This window comes from Ambystoma mexicanum, chromosome 13 (genome assembly GCF_040938575.1).
Source record: "Ambystoma mexicanum isolate Mex_15411 chromosome 13, UKY_AmexF1_1, whole genome shotgun sequence".
Taxonomy (NCBI): domain Eukaryota; kingdom Metazoa; phylum Chordata; class Amphibia; order Caudata; family Ambystomatidae; genus Ambystoma; species Ambystoma mexicanum.
In genome coordinates, this window is record NC_090938.1 from 364,434,204 (window position 1) to 364,449,761 (window position 15,558).

Sequence of the window (15,558 nt, forward strand, 5' to 3'; positions counted from 1 at the left end):
AGTTGAGACACCCATTCTGGCTGATATGGGGGTCTTTGCACATACCTCGGTTGTTCACGGGAAGGGTAACTTTCTCTTCTCCCGTAGAACCCTGGATATGGTGGATTTTGGTAGCCCTGCCCCTTGGCCTCCCCTCTCGCAGATTGGGTTGCCTGGGCTCCTCGACCCGGAGAAAGAAAGGAGGGTTGCCCTGCAGCTTGGGGTTTTGAGGGTACTGGGGAAAGAAACTTAACCCGGGATTTGGGGAATTTCTGCCCTCCTGAGGGAAGTTAGGAGGGAAGTTTCCTGGGGGAGTACTTACCTGGCGGGACCCCCCCCTGGGCTGGAGGAGTCCACACATACCCTAAGATAGGTTGGTTGCCATTGTACCTGGGACTTATATACTCAGGAGAATTAGGGGTCCCATTAGTGGGATTACCTCCCTGATTTCCACCTGTTTGTGATTGGCCTGAATGCCTTCTTGGCCTCTGGTTTTGCTGGTTTGAGATTGTTGCATTTTTAGGCTCCTCCATTTCCAGATCTAAAATGGGGGCAACCTTCATCTCTGCTACTTTAGCAGCAGCAGAGGCTTTGGCTGGTTTGGAGTTTTTGGTCTGATTTTTATTCTCTGCAGGTTTTTGGACTTCATAAATGTGTGTCGCCTGCTCTATTACCCAGTCCAGAGATCTTTTATCATGGAAATCCCTCACCAGCTGGGTCATAATATACTTTGGGAGCACATGAAAGAAGGTAGTTGTAAACTCCCTGCTATCCGTACGCACCACCCTAGTGGTTTGTGCAAAGGCGCGTTTTAGCTCCTGCACAAATTCCTGTGGGGCCTGATCTTCCCCACACTGCAAATTGTATGTAGGCTGATTTGCAATCCTCTTGGTGGTTTCTGTGGGCGGAAAATTGTTTCAAGATGGCCGCCCTGTAGGTGGACCATTCTGAATGGTTCTGGTCCTCCGGTCCCGCAAAGAAGCTGGAGTACTCTGGAGAACGTTCGCTTAGCAAGGTGAAAAGTGTCCATCATTTGCTCATAGAGTTCCAAATGTTCCCAGACAGAATATTTTACGTTTTTGTGGTAGGGGGTTATGAAACCCCTAATGGCCTTAATCTGCCTAATGGGGCATTTTGCCATAACTTGCTTTAGTTTGTTTGCCTTCTTTGACTTAGTCACCCGAGTTCACTCGTCCTCAGATTCAGAGGCGCTACTGTTGGAGGACCCCTCCTGATGTTCTAGGCGCTCCCTGATTCTTTGAGCTTGGGAGGGGCTTGCAGAATGGTGGGGCCTAGTTTCTACTCCCCTGTGGCGCACAGGAGAGTAGTCTTTTGTCTCCTCCCTACTTCCAGGGTCAGCGGATGATCCCCCCACTGCCCTGATTGGGTGGAGGTCTTCAGAATGCTCTTTGTGGGTCTCATTTCATTTGAATTTTCTAAAAATTGAACCAACTGGTCCCTTGGAAGGTAGTATTTCTGTGGATCTAATTGTCTGACTTTCCCCTCATACGAGACTTCCTTGTCAGAGACATCAGCTATAATATTTTGGTATCTATACTGGGACACCCGTTCATCAATTTCTGGGGGGCACTTACCTGTCAGATCCATCATACTAAACCTATTTAATTCCACCGGCCGCATGTTTTCTGGTCCATATGAACCACAAGACAGGAAGTCAGCCGAGTTCAATGTATTACATGGGTTTGAGTCCCTTAATGCAGAGGTCATCATACTATGATAAGGGGTTGCCCTGTCCTCCTATTCGGGGTCCCTCCAGTTTTTATTAGATCTAGAGTACTCTTTCTCCATCCTTGATAGTTTTACCTTCTCAGCCCCTATTTCTTGATAATAGGCAAAGATCTGAGCCTTTTGCTCGGCTATCAGGGTTTTACTGGCCTCTATGACCCGCTCTTGAGCTGCCACTTGTTTTTGGAGCCCATCATTCTCCTCACAGAGGGCCCCATTATCTCTTTGTGCTGTCTGTATAGTTTGGGCACCCTGAGCCGAATTTTGTTGTAGAAGGTGAGCCTCCCTTTTCTGCACATTTAGAGCCTCTATGGCCTCCTCTAACTCAAGTTCCATTTGTCTCCTATGTCCCTCTAATTTATCATATTATTCTTTTAGACCAGCCAGTACCTGAAAGTCTGACTCTCTCCTCTCCAGATTGGTTTTTAAATTACACATTTCCTGGTGGAAGACCTCTTTCTCCTGATACAGAGCACCCCCTTTGCTCAACCAGGTCATCCTTTTGTTTTGTTATGGCGCCTATTTTCTGGTGCTCTTCATCAAATTCTGCTTAAGAGTGGAGGTCACTCATAATTAATTTATTATTTTCCACTTCCACCCTTTTGACCTGATCTTGCGGCATGGTTATTTGTCCCGAGAAGGCCCTGTTATATGTTAATTGCTGAGTCGGCTTCTGTTGACTCTCTTTCAGAGAGTCAACATTTTCATGGCACTCTACTCTTAATGCATCTAATTGGCCTCTTGGTCTACATTATTCTGCTGTTGGAGAACCAAGTCCTCTTTTAGCTTTTCAATGTAATATCCTGCTTGATAATATATATATCTTATATATATATATAATATATAATATCTGCTTGAGAGTGGAGGTCACTCATAATTAATTTATTATTTTCCTCTTCCACCCTTTTGACCTGATCTTGCGGCATGGTTATTTGTCCTGAGAAGGCCCTGTTATATGTTAATTGCTGAGTCGGCTTCTGTTGACTCTCTTTCAGAGAGTCAACATTTTCATGGCACTCTACTCTTAATGCATCTAATTGGGCCTCTTGGTCTACATTATTCTGCTGTTGGAGAACCAAGTCCTCTTTTAGCTTTTTAATGTAATATCCAAATTCTGCCTCAGAATCTTGGCTCTCTTGCAATTTGTGTTCTGCTAATTTCAGTTCAGTCTCGATTTGAGCTAAAAGTTTGGATTGATTTTGCGCAAGAGTTGTTTTAGCCTCATGCTTTTCCTGCATCACTCCCATATGCAGATACATATAGGCCGCAATTTGGACAATTTTAATCTGCTCCTCATGTCATGTATAACTCGCTCAAAGCTTGGTGTAATAGGCCACCGTCCTGCCATGTATCCATGTCTATGGCGGTGACCTGTTGCATTATTTCTTCTTCCAGACTTTTTCATCTTGTTCTAGCCTTTCCCCCTGACAAATAATTTGTGCAGAAGGTGCTCCCTAGCTATTTTAATCTCTGCAGGGGCCATTTTGGAAAGTGTTCTTTCTTTATCAATTTATTTATGGAAGGGTAATCTGTATGGTATTGCTTTTTGTCTATTTTTAGGGTTGATTTAGCTTTAATTTTATACTCAGGCCTGATACTTAGGATTTTTGTTTTAGGGAGGCACTTTTACAGCGTATCACAGTGTTCCAGTCACCCAAAGTATTCCTACCTTGGAGTTTGCTCTGCTGTGTTAGGCTGTCAAGGGTGAATAAAGAAACTCAATCCCGGACAAGCCCCAATTTGTTAAGGATTCCGATTGGGCATCACACACTGGACCAGGACACTTGGTCTTAGCCTGGGTTGTGGTGCTCAATAGGAATGCTTTTTCATTAATATCAATGAATTCAAATTGAGCCGGTACCCGACCCGTATCACACCCCCTTTTACAAATATCCTGGGTCACAATGGACCATGAACCAGGCCAGTTGGTGAAAATACAGTATTTATTTATTTTTAAATTTCACAAAAATCACACACATTTTACTATTGGGCAGCAATCACCAATGGGGTGATAATGACAATGGAAATGAAAGCAATGCCCTTAGTTAACCTTCTAGTATAACATATCCAAAGCACAAATGAATAGGAGCACTTTTTAAAATTAGGATAGATAGCACCCAAGTTAAGGTTCCCCCCGGCAATGTTCCCTCAACCCACAAATATTCAAATTCTGAGTGGATAGAACGAAGCAGCAGGTAGTCAGGGATAAGAGGCAGTAAACAGAAACATAAATAACAGAATTATTCCCTCACAAAATAAGAGGCAAAAACCCTTTTCAAAGGCCTAAAATGACACTCAGATTTTGACAAATAATTAACTGTATGTGTGTTTAAATCAGGATATACATATGTTTTATCACAGTATTAGGTATGTTATATCACTATCAACCATAAGGTAAGGTATCACAAAAGCATACAGTTCACAAAACAGATTGAAATTGAAAACCCAGTGCAGCCAAATTCACACATGGAAAAGTTGCATTTTCTCTAGTTTGCAGTTTTAAATGGCAAAATGTTTTTTTCAAAAAATTGGTGAAAAACACTGAATCTGAATGCGGTTCTTGGGCAGGATGAAGGATGTACTGCACAGGGACAATACAGAAGTGAAAGGAGGGCTTGTTAGTGAGAATTCTCATTCTATGGCTAATTTCCCTCACCTAGTGAATCCCCCCAGCAGCTTTGGTGGATTTCTGGAGTTCATTTTTTCCACTTGGTAAGAGTGTGAGCCTTTTGTCCACTCTTACCAGTGTTTTGCCATTTGTATTTCGACTGTTTGTGTGATCTTGGGCTATGGAGTACACCCCTCCATGAGCCCCATTTTTGTGTGTGTTAACAGCACCTTCAGTGCAGTAACACAGGGTTGTCTTTGAGACTTCCCTCTGACTCAATTTTCTGGGGCTGACTACCGTCCCCCAGAAATAGGTAAAGTTGCCATTAACTTTACATAGGGCCTCATTACACGGTAGGCGGTAAAGGTTTACCGGTACCGGTATTTTACCGGTACCGGTAAACCCTTACCGCCTTACTACGAGGTCCCTTTGCGGGTTGGGGAATTTAACACCTGCTTTTTGCAGGCGTTAAAAACCAACCCGCAAAGGGACCAGTGAGCTAATTACGGTACCGCAATTTGCAGTGCCGTAATTAGCACCTTCCCCATTCCCATTATGCCCTATGGGGCAAAAATGGGAATGGGGAAGGGCAATGGGGGAAGGGGGAATTACTGCCCCACCAACCTTGGAATAGGGCGGTAATTCCCCTTTCCACCAAGGTGGTGCCGGTATTTTACCGGCATGGGCCAAGGTGCTAATAGCACCTTGGTCCCCCGCCATCCGTGTAATGAGGCCCATAGTCACTTTAAAACTACAGACCCAGGGCACACTAGCTTACATGGAGTACTGGAAAGGGTTAATTATTATCCCTTTTTGCCTGTGCCTCTCTGAGCTCTGTTTTGCTCTTTTAACATTTAGACTTGGCTGGTGGCAGTGGTATCTACACTAACTTTTCTACCGCAATTATATTATATAAATACGGTATTGTTCCAGGCTATTATAGTAGCCCCGAACATAAACACGCTTGACCAAATGTTCTTTATTTTGGCTCTTTTCGGGTTTATTCACCATTTCTTTTTGTTAAAGTCCTTCTTGGGTTTTAATTTGCGCTGCAAACCAGGTTTGCCTTCTTTGTTCACCGTCTTTTGGCGGGCTTCTGCACAGAAGCCCTCCTCTTGGCTCCTGGGTGTCTAGGTGGGCTGAATGTGAGGGAGGAGTGTAGTCACCCCCTGCAAAGGGTATACTAGGAAACCCAAGTCACACTTTGCCATGATTGGCTGAGGTGGTTGTCCGGGCTGGACAACCCCCCTGTTGTGTGATTGACAGCCAGGCTGTGTGAATGGGGGATTTTTGCATAAAAGGCAGGACTCTTGGGCTGGAAGTCAGAGTCGCCACTGGAACTGTAAGGAACCGAAGAGAAGCTGAGGAGAAGACAGCTGCTGCAACTACCCTGTCCCGGTGAAGCCCTGCTGCAGTCCTGAGCTATCTACCCTTCGACAACCAGAGAAGATCTAGTGCAGAGTCTTCTTCCCTTGAGCCTGGTGGGGTCAAACTGCTCATCGTCCACAGCCAGAGGATCCTCTTCATGTTCGAAATCGCTGCACACTGCTGTAGTGGTCCGGATAGCCATTTGAAGAACCTCTCCTGTTTTAGAGGAGCGTACCTTTTATTCGCCGTCACTGCTGCTGGCCTCATCCCTGGGTAGTGCTACTCCCTCCAGACATCCTTCTTCTTGTCCCCTTGACTGAAGCTCCAGGAACTGTGAGTTTGCGGGAAACTACCAGGAACACCTGCTGTGACACCAGCTTCTTCAAAGAATAAGGTACTGTGTCTGACTTCGAGGAACTAGGGTGAACCCTTTTCTCCTCATCCAAGGCTCGTCCTTGTCTTTTCTCCTTCTTATAACTTTTGCTTCCTCGTTTAACAATATCCAAGTACTCCTGGCATCATTGAATCTTGAACTATCTGACTGTGTGATCCTCGACAACAGGAACTATGTTCCACCTAACACTGACACAGGCCTAGTGACTTTTATCTTTGAGTTAGAAAGTGTTCTTTGATTCTATATGCCTTGAAAAAAGTATTGCTGATGATTTTTTCACCCAACTCTCTTTTGGTAACTCAGGTGCTAAGTGTGGTTTTACCCTGGTAACATTTCTTCCCGCGTATACGCGTATCTTTAGTAAGACCAAACTGTCATTACTGTCGAAAACAGTCACTGTCATAACACTCAGAAACAAGAACATGGTGCAAGACAATTAGAACAGTCTATACAAGTTATCTGCGTATGGATTGGCTCACTTAGAGAGTGGCACAAAGACAAAGTCAAGGTAGGGTAGAATATGTGTTGTGGAATGGGGATACTCACAGTCTGCTCTTAAAATTGGGATTAGGAACAGTCAACCGGGTTCTGGACCCCAGGGCTCGGGTCACCAGGTAGCGGCAGACTCTCCTAGCAGAACAACAGCTGGGCCTGTCTGGTCACTGGATAATCAGGACAGCTGGATGGCAGGGCTGCGGCAGGCATGCAGTTAGTGGCCAAAAAGCCAGACTGGTTTTAGTATGTGGGTTTCTGGATCGAGGCTTTGCTGGGATGGTCAGCAATGCTTTGGCCTTGCAGTGGGATCTGGAATCAGCTATGCCTTGGCTTTGCAGTGGGATCTGGAATCTAGCAAGATGAATGTGGAAGATCCGGAATGCAGGCACAGGAAATTCAGGAAAGAGTCTGTCCAGAGTACTGTCAACCACCCTTTTTATAGAGCATGGTGACATCACAGAATTATATGGTAGGGCAGACTTAGCTAAGCACGCCTCTAAACAACTGGATTGGTCAGGGGTGATAGTCACTGCCTTCCTCTCAGATGGGTGGGTTTCAAGGGCATGATGTCAGATTTATGATGTGAGTTTTACAATGTCCATAACCTTCCACAGTTACTTTAGCTAAAATCCAGTTTTGCCATAAATGTCACATTTGTACAGTTGGGGCATCTTAACAAATTACATAAGCAGGTTACATATTTTATGCAGAACATGCCAGTTCAACTCTCCAGTTTGTGAGACATTGTTTCGCCCTTCTTATCATTTTTAGTCATTTTTAGTGTGAAATATTCGGCCTAAAATTCTATAAATGTATACATGTGTATGGATTATCATTAGGCATATCAGTATTGATTGTTCACATTGGCATCAGGTACACTTTCCATGGAATACCCAATTCTCTGCCATTTCTGTTCCCGAGGTGGCAGAGAAGGCTACACGTCTTAAATTAAAACCCACAAAATTACATTAAAACTGTTAGCTTTTAACATTCCTGCAAATTTCTGTTGCAAAAATAACCATCTTTAAAAGTGTCTTAATAAAATAGTCTTTTGAAACAAATGGGCATCCTTTGTCCTTCCATGGAACCATTTTTTCTATTCAGCTACCACCAACTGTCAATTCAGCTCTTGTTTGATTGAAGGTTTATGGCTGCTTCCACTTCACAGGTTGGTGTCACAGAACTTCCATTGTAAGAGGCCTCAGCCCAGACAAAAGTCTGCCATGGTAGCAACTAGTACTTGTGTGTTCTAGCATCTACTGTGAGGGGCCTTCTGTTGCTTGCAACCCCCAAGCAGAAACCTGTTTGGGGCTGATTTCCCCCATATAGCCGATGCAATTTAATTCCTTATTTTATTTATTTTCGTTATAAGTCAGAATAAAGCCTGTTGAATAAGATCTCCCATATATGTTTCACATCACAATACCCCTACACATTGCTAGATAAGGGCAGTGCCTTATCCAACATACACTGTAAACAAGTATTTTTCTTTATTTGCAAAAGTACATTTAAACATGTGATGACTGTGGACAATTTCCTTGCAAATTAGTTTTTTCTCATCCCTCTAAATTCCCACATTGTTTTGTAGCCAGCGTTAGTTTCTGGTATGCAGCAATTTGTTTAAACACAGATGCACTGAAATTGACATCGGCCCATAGAGCCAGGGCCTCTTTGACGCATGATCTTTGATATTTTGTAGCCCAAAAGTAAAGCGTTTCCTGTGTAGCTGAAGTAAAGCTTCTTTTGATTTCTTCAGAGCTGAACAACAGCCTGTTATTCAGGGGCACTACTCATATCTGTTGGAGCACAATGTGAATGTGGATAAGCATGGCAGGGTCTCATTAATAAAAGTAGTGTAATGAGGAATCAGAGGAAAAGAACATCAGAGCGGCATCATTTTTAAATGTAAATATTTCCCTTTTTCAATGGGAAACTTTGATTTGCAGCAAAGCAGTGCTGCTTTTTCATTCCCCTTCTTTTGTACATGTAAGAATACACTAGCAGGCTTTCTCAGTGTGCCCCCTTATTACATCCTGCCCGATATGTGCTTGGCAAGATGGTGCAGCCGTCTGTTTATAGTTGCAAAACGCAGTTTTGCTGTAAGGCTGTGGTGCTCACAGAAGTCAGTGCAGCCATTTTTCTGCTTCTGCTGAAGTGCAGCTTGGTTGTGGAAGGGAGTACAGCTGAGTGGGTAAATATATCCCACAATGACCCGATTGCATCCTCCTTTGAAACTTTGCACTCTTCTGGCTGCACTCTGATGGCTATAAATGCAAAATGCAAAGAAGAGCAGTAAACGCCAAAATGATTGGCATTGGCAATGCTTGTTAGTTTAGGTATTAGGAGTAAATGTTATTTTGTCTCTTTATTTTCATAATGTTTGCAGAGTTATTTTTATTGTATAACTAACCTATTGAAACCAGGCCAACTGAGCTGCAAAGTCAACCATGGAGCTAAGCAAACCTGGCCATGTCACACTTGGCATTCAAAGCCATAGCTGGGCTCCCAAAATAGGCAAAGAAACATGTTTAATTTTCTGTTTCCCGTCAATAAAGTGAAGTTAGTCTTAGGTCGTAGCCTACCGCTGAAAACTATTTGACCTCTTTATGATAAATTGGGACTTCCACCTTTTCACAAAAAAATATAACAGCCTTATTTTGGTCACAGGTACGAACACCATTGACAACCTTATAACAAACAAGTGTTTTTTTAAACAGACCTTCTGACGTGCCAAAATGTGCTGAAGACATTATCATGTGTTAAGACTTCAACAAAATACGTTTACACCTAGGACCCAATTCACAAAGCATTTTCATGACATGTGCAAAGATCACCTCAGCAAATTGGGCCTGATTAACAACAATGTGGGAAAAGATCACTTGAGACCAGGGTCAAAGGGAAATGGCTACCTAAGACAGGATGTGGGGCTAGGGGTTATACCTCCAGATACACCTCCACAAAAACAGAAAAAGAAACATGCTCGTGAAGCACTTTCCCCTGTTCCAACTTGGTGCAAGTCCTATGTGGGGTAGGTAGATATGCAGGAACAACTTTCATTTTATTTAACAAGATGGTTCAAACTTTGACCCCACCTGTGTGTTTTTCTTTCTTTCGAATGTTTTGCCTCCCCTTGTACTTTTTCACTTCCGACGGCTTCCACCCCATTTATTGCCTGCATAATGTCCATGGAATAAGTGTTAATATTTCTATCATTATTATTATAATGGTATTTATTGAGCGCAGACATAGCTTTGAGAAGCAACAGAGCACTTTACAGAGGTATATAACTGTACATATGCATAATGCAGCGCTTTTCATTGGTAACAACAGAACAGATATACAGTGGGGGTAGAAAACAGAGAGGCATAGAGGAGGGGTACAGCTCTACTAGGTGGCAGGGAGGAGAGGGGCAGGTGGCGCCTAGCAAGTCAGGTGACTCAAGGGGCGATATTATGGCCAATGTCTTGAGTTCTTTTCTGAATTGTAGGAGTGTGGGGGCGAGTCTGATGGGAAGAATGCTCCATAGACTTGGGGCGTAGGCAGAGAAGGCATGTTTTCTGGTCCTTTGCTTTTTGCAGAGGCCGATTTCAAGTCTCCACGTGCCCTGGCTTCTGGTGGTGCGCTTTCCGCCAGAGATGCTGAGTTTCTCCACAAGGTAGCTGGGTGAATTGTGGGCAACTGCCTTATAGATGATGCAGCAAGACTTGAAGGTGATTCCTGCATGCAGTGGGAGCCTGTGAAGGTCGATAAGGGCCTGGATGATGTGGTTGTTTCTGCATAGACCCTTGATGAGGCATGCAGCCGAGTGTAGGATACTTCTCAGGGTCATAAGGGAGGATGACGGAGGCCTTCAAGGAGTGCATTACACCCATCCGGAGGGATAGGACCAGTGCTTCAACAGTGGATCTAAAGCTGTCAGAAACGACGAAGGGTTTGACTTTCAGCAAGAGTGAGAGCTGATACCAATCTGTATGAGTTTTTATTTTATTTTTAGCTATGTGTATCTTGAAGGAGAGGTGTTTGTTGATGTGGAATCAGAAGAACTTGGCGCAGGAGGTGACTTAAGGTGTGAAGCCCTCAGATTTCATGGTTGATAGCCAGGTCTGTATGTCTGAGTGTTTGGTGTTGTTGGTGAGGAGTAGGAATTTGGTATTGGATATGGTTGAGATTCAAATATGCACTGGACATCCAAGACTGTATGAGCGAGAGGCAGGTTTTGAGCCTATGGATGTCCTTGATGGAGTCAATCTGGAGGTATATCTGTGTGTCGTTGGTGTATTGGTAGATGTGGATGGTGTGTGTGGCTAGGAGAACTACCAGCATCTCCATGTATAGATTTAAGATCACTACAGAGAGGATGGAACCCTGCAGGACTCCACAGGTGACGAGTAGCACTCTTCGATCTAGTGGAGTCAGCTGAACAAACTGCTGGTGGTTGGTGAGGTAGGACTTTAACTAGTGTAGGACAAGGTTAATGATACCCATGCGCAGATGTAGAGTGTCTGTAAGTGCCTGGTGGTAAACTGTGTCGAAAGCGGCTGAGAAGTCGAGTAGTACTAGGAGACTGGCATGGCCATCATCAAGGATGTTGAGGGTGTGGTCGACCACCTGTATGGTTGTTGTCTCTGTTCTGCCTATGGAGGCTGAAAGGGTGGAGGTTGGTCAGGTCTTCCATGAGTGCTTCAACAGGAAGTTCTTGAAGGACCTGAAGGTTTGTCTGATGGGTTTCTGCTGGGAGTGTTTGACTGGGGTGTTGTGCAGGATGTTGAAATGCAAGTCTAGGTGGTCAGACCAGTCAAGCAGGAGAGGAAAGCTGTAGTGGAGGGAAGACAGTGCAGTGATGATTAGGTCAAGGACATTACCTTTCTCGTGTGTTGTGTCTTTCATCTGCTGTCTGAGGCCGAGGGTGTCGAGAAGACCGAGAAGAGAATTTCCTTCATCAGTTTGGTGGCCTTGTTGTTTTGGAGGTTGAAGTCACCTAGGAAGATGTTGTTGGTGTGCATGTCATAAATGGTGGTGACTAGGTCTGTGAAGTCTCTGATGTAGATGGTGTTGGGTTCGGGTAGTCCATAGAAGAGATGGAAGGTGACTGTGTCTTTTGGTGAGAGCAGCAACTGGCAGGAGAGGATGTCAAAGGAGCCAATGTTGTTGAGTTCAAGTCTGGAGCAGGGCCACAAGGTCCTGTGGATGACTGCGAGGCCTCTGGCTGTCTTGTTCAGTTGGTCTCAGTGTTGGATGCTGTAGCTATTGGGGACAAGGGCGTCAAGGATGTGGGTGGAGGTGGGTTTTGGCCAGGTCTCGTGATGAAGGTGGCATCAAGGTTGTGTGTGGTGATTAGGTCCGAGATGTCTGTTGCTTAGCAGACGTTGGAGAGCATCAACTTCCATGTTGTGGACAATGAGGGGGTGTAGCTAGACTTGGGGTTGATGTGGGTGAGATTGCTGCATTGCGGAGTCCATGCCTTAGAGGAAGGGAGATGTCATTGTAGGTGTGGTAGGTGCATATTGTTTGTGCCACATGAGAGTTTATCTGTGAATCAACATGCATGCATAAGTTTCCCCCTAAAATGGAATTCTCTGTGACTTTTGCCCCGTGTGTTAAACCATACTAAATCTAACCTCCCAGAGTGGAGGCTTGTACTGAAATACACATGCTGTATATGTTTGAATAAAATAACTATCCTGATTTTTTTAAAATCATTTGTGTTATACATTGAGCAATTGTTGTGTACGTTATGTTTGACAGTTATTACATATTTCTTTTTGTATTCACTGATTTTGTCTATATATTCATATCATTTATTAATTTGTTGTGACAGTTTCTATTTTCCACTTTTCTTTATTATTAATGTGCTTTCAACAAATAGTTTGTATTGAATGGCTCTACTGTACATTTTTAGATAGTGAGATACATTGAACATTAATCAAATATTGACTGTAATACAGTCATTTGACCTCTCTGTTATCCAATTTACAAAATACTCTTCATATTGCTCTGTACTTCTCATGCTTAAGCCTATATACCTTTCTTTAAGTATTACATTTCTATTTAGGTGAGTGTGGTTAGTATGCTAATTATTAGATAAGAGTCACATGCCAGAGAGTCCTAATGTTCTCGTGGGAGCATGCAGTTAGTTTTACTTTGAGAAGCCACTTTAAGGGCTTATTGTCAGTTTGGACCTTAAAGGCACCTTGGTTTGAGTAGGGGGAGTCACTCAGTCCTGTACAGCTTGTATTTTATTAGGGAGGGGTTGGTCACCTACCTTGGCTTCCACTCCGGAATCTCCACACGCACGTTCCTGAACTCTGCACCTAAGAGAAAAGGAAATACAAAAAAGGACAATACCTGTAAGTGCTCGCGTTTAGATTCAATTCCTGGCTCGTTCTTGCAAGCGCGCACGCAAGCTCAGTACCACTTACCCGATCTTCTTGGGAACTCCCGGGCAGCATTCTGAGTCCTCGCAAACTTCCTCTCTCAGCGAACTCTTCAGAAGAAACCTGAGAATAAGGATTAGCTTGCATCGGCAACTTCTTTCTAGCGTGCAGAACTCGTCGTGACCTAAGAATACGCAGCGAGCGCTCGAAGTAACCAGAAAACATACCTTCAGATAATCACACATTCACGAGCTGAGAAACAGCACCAAATCCAGTTAAGCAACTGGAAATCCGAACTTACCTGCAACAGTACCAGATCCAGTGAAGCAACTGGAAATCTGAATTTACCTGCAGCAGCACCAGATCCAGTGAAGCAACTGGAAACCCGAATTTACCTGAAGCATCTCCGCTGGGTGAAGAAACACAGTGAGTGGCAGAACAGAGACTTACCAGACCCTGGGTCCAGTGGAGCAACTGATCTGTGGGTTCCAGAGACACAGTGCCCCTGCCTAGTTCAGGATGGAGAGTTTGCCTAATAAATCCCTAAGGTGAGCCTAACTCCTAACATTCCACCATCACAGCACACTACAAGGGGAGGGAGAAAGAGGGCTCTAGGTCCCAATCTTGGTAGACTAAGCATCTTACCTCTCTATTTGGCAGGTGCCTGCAGTCCAACGCTACTAGTCCTGAGAAAGCAGGGAAGGGGTCCAGAAGGCTTCAACGCTCCCGCAGAGACCCAGGTGAGTGTGACAGTGCATTAGTCTTGATGACTGCATACACTCCTCGGTAGTCCACACAGAACCTCCAATCCTTGGTACCTGCCTGGGAACTTGCCTTGGGGACAAGGACCACTGGGCTGGATCATGGGCTGGTTGAGTGTTCAATGACACCCAAGTCCAACATCTTGTCAACCTCTGTCTGGATGTGGTTCTTAACAGTTTCTGACATCCTGTAGCATCTGCTTTTGACAGGTACACTGTCACCAGTGTCAATATCATGCCTATACCACAGGGTGAGGCCTGGTGTCAGTGAGTACAGAGGGGCATCCTGCTGGAGCAAAGCCATGCAGGTCATCTGTTGCTCTTGTGTCAGATCTGGAGAGAGATGTACCTCCTCCAATGATCCATCCTGCGGGTTGCTATGCAGCAAATCAGGAAGGGGCTCACTGTCACCCTCTTCTTGCTCTGAAGCTAACAAGAGGCATGACACTTCCTAGCTCCTGTGGAATGGATTGAACCTGTTGACATGGAAGACCTGAGGGGCTAACCCAGGAATACCTATGTCCACCAGATTTTGAATTCGCCCATCTTGGAGATTGTCCTGAAAGGTTAGGTCCACTTACCTGCCAAAGCTTGAGGCTTGGTGGGCTCCATCACAAGAATCTCCCGACCAGCAGTCCAGTCCACTTGTGAGGACTTACGGTCATGCCAGTATTTGTTCAATTCTTGGCTGGTCTTAAGATTGGCTGATGCCTAGCCCATCGTCTGTGCTATCCTCCTTCTGAGGCCTAACACATAGTCCCCCACTTGCTTGGCAGGACCTGGAGAAGTGGCTTTCAAACCTTCTCTTACGAACGCAAGGGGTCCCCTCACTGGAAGTCCAAAGAGGAGCTCAAAGGGGCTGAAACCAACACCCTCTTGAGGCACCTCTCTACAGGCAAACAGCAGGGCTGGTACAAGGAGATCCCTTTTCCTTCTTAGGGGCTCTTCCAAAGCACCCAACATGCCTTTGAGAGTTTTATTAAACCTCTGAACCAGGCCATTGGTCTGAGGGTGGTAAGATGTGGAGAACTTGTAAGTTCACCACATTCCTTCCACATAGCTTGCGTGTAACTAGACATGAAGTTGACTCCTCTGTCGAAACTCACCTCTTTAGAAAAACCAACTCTGGTGAAAATGTCCAGGAGACCCCTAGCAACCATCGTAGCTGTTATGGTCAGAAGGGGTATAGCCTCAGGGTACCAGGTGGCATGATCTACCAGTACCAGGATGAACCTGTGTTCACCTGACGTAGGAGGGTCTAGGGGACCAACAATGTCAATTCCTACTCTCTGAAATGGTGTGCAAACCACTAGCAAAGGCTGCAGTGAGGCAATGACACTGCCTCCGGTCTTGCCAGGCAACTGACAAATGGAGCAGGTCTTGCAGTGGCCTTCCACTTCTACTTCCAGTCTGGGCCAGTAAAAATGGGCTGAGAGCCTTTGCTTGGTCTTCCTAGTGCCAAGATGACCAGCCAAGGGCAACTCACGTGCGAAACTGCAAAGGGAAAGGTCTGTGTACCTTGGGCACAACCAACCTCTTGACTATGCCAAGTTCAGGCTCAGTGGGCTCACTGTAAAGAGCTTGCCCTCCCAATAAATCTTCAAAGCTCTTGGCACTTTCCCTTGTGCCTGGGCCAGGGCATGTTTCCTCACACCATCAAGAGAGTGGCACTATCTCTGACCCTTACACCTATTCACCCTAGAGGGCCCACCTTCTGGCAACAAAGTTCTGCAGGCCAGGTTGATCCTCTGGGATGAGTAACTCTCCCTGAGAAGGGTCCTCTGGCTCTTCTCCCTCAGAATTTGAATCAAGGGTCACCACTGGGCCTAGTCC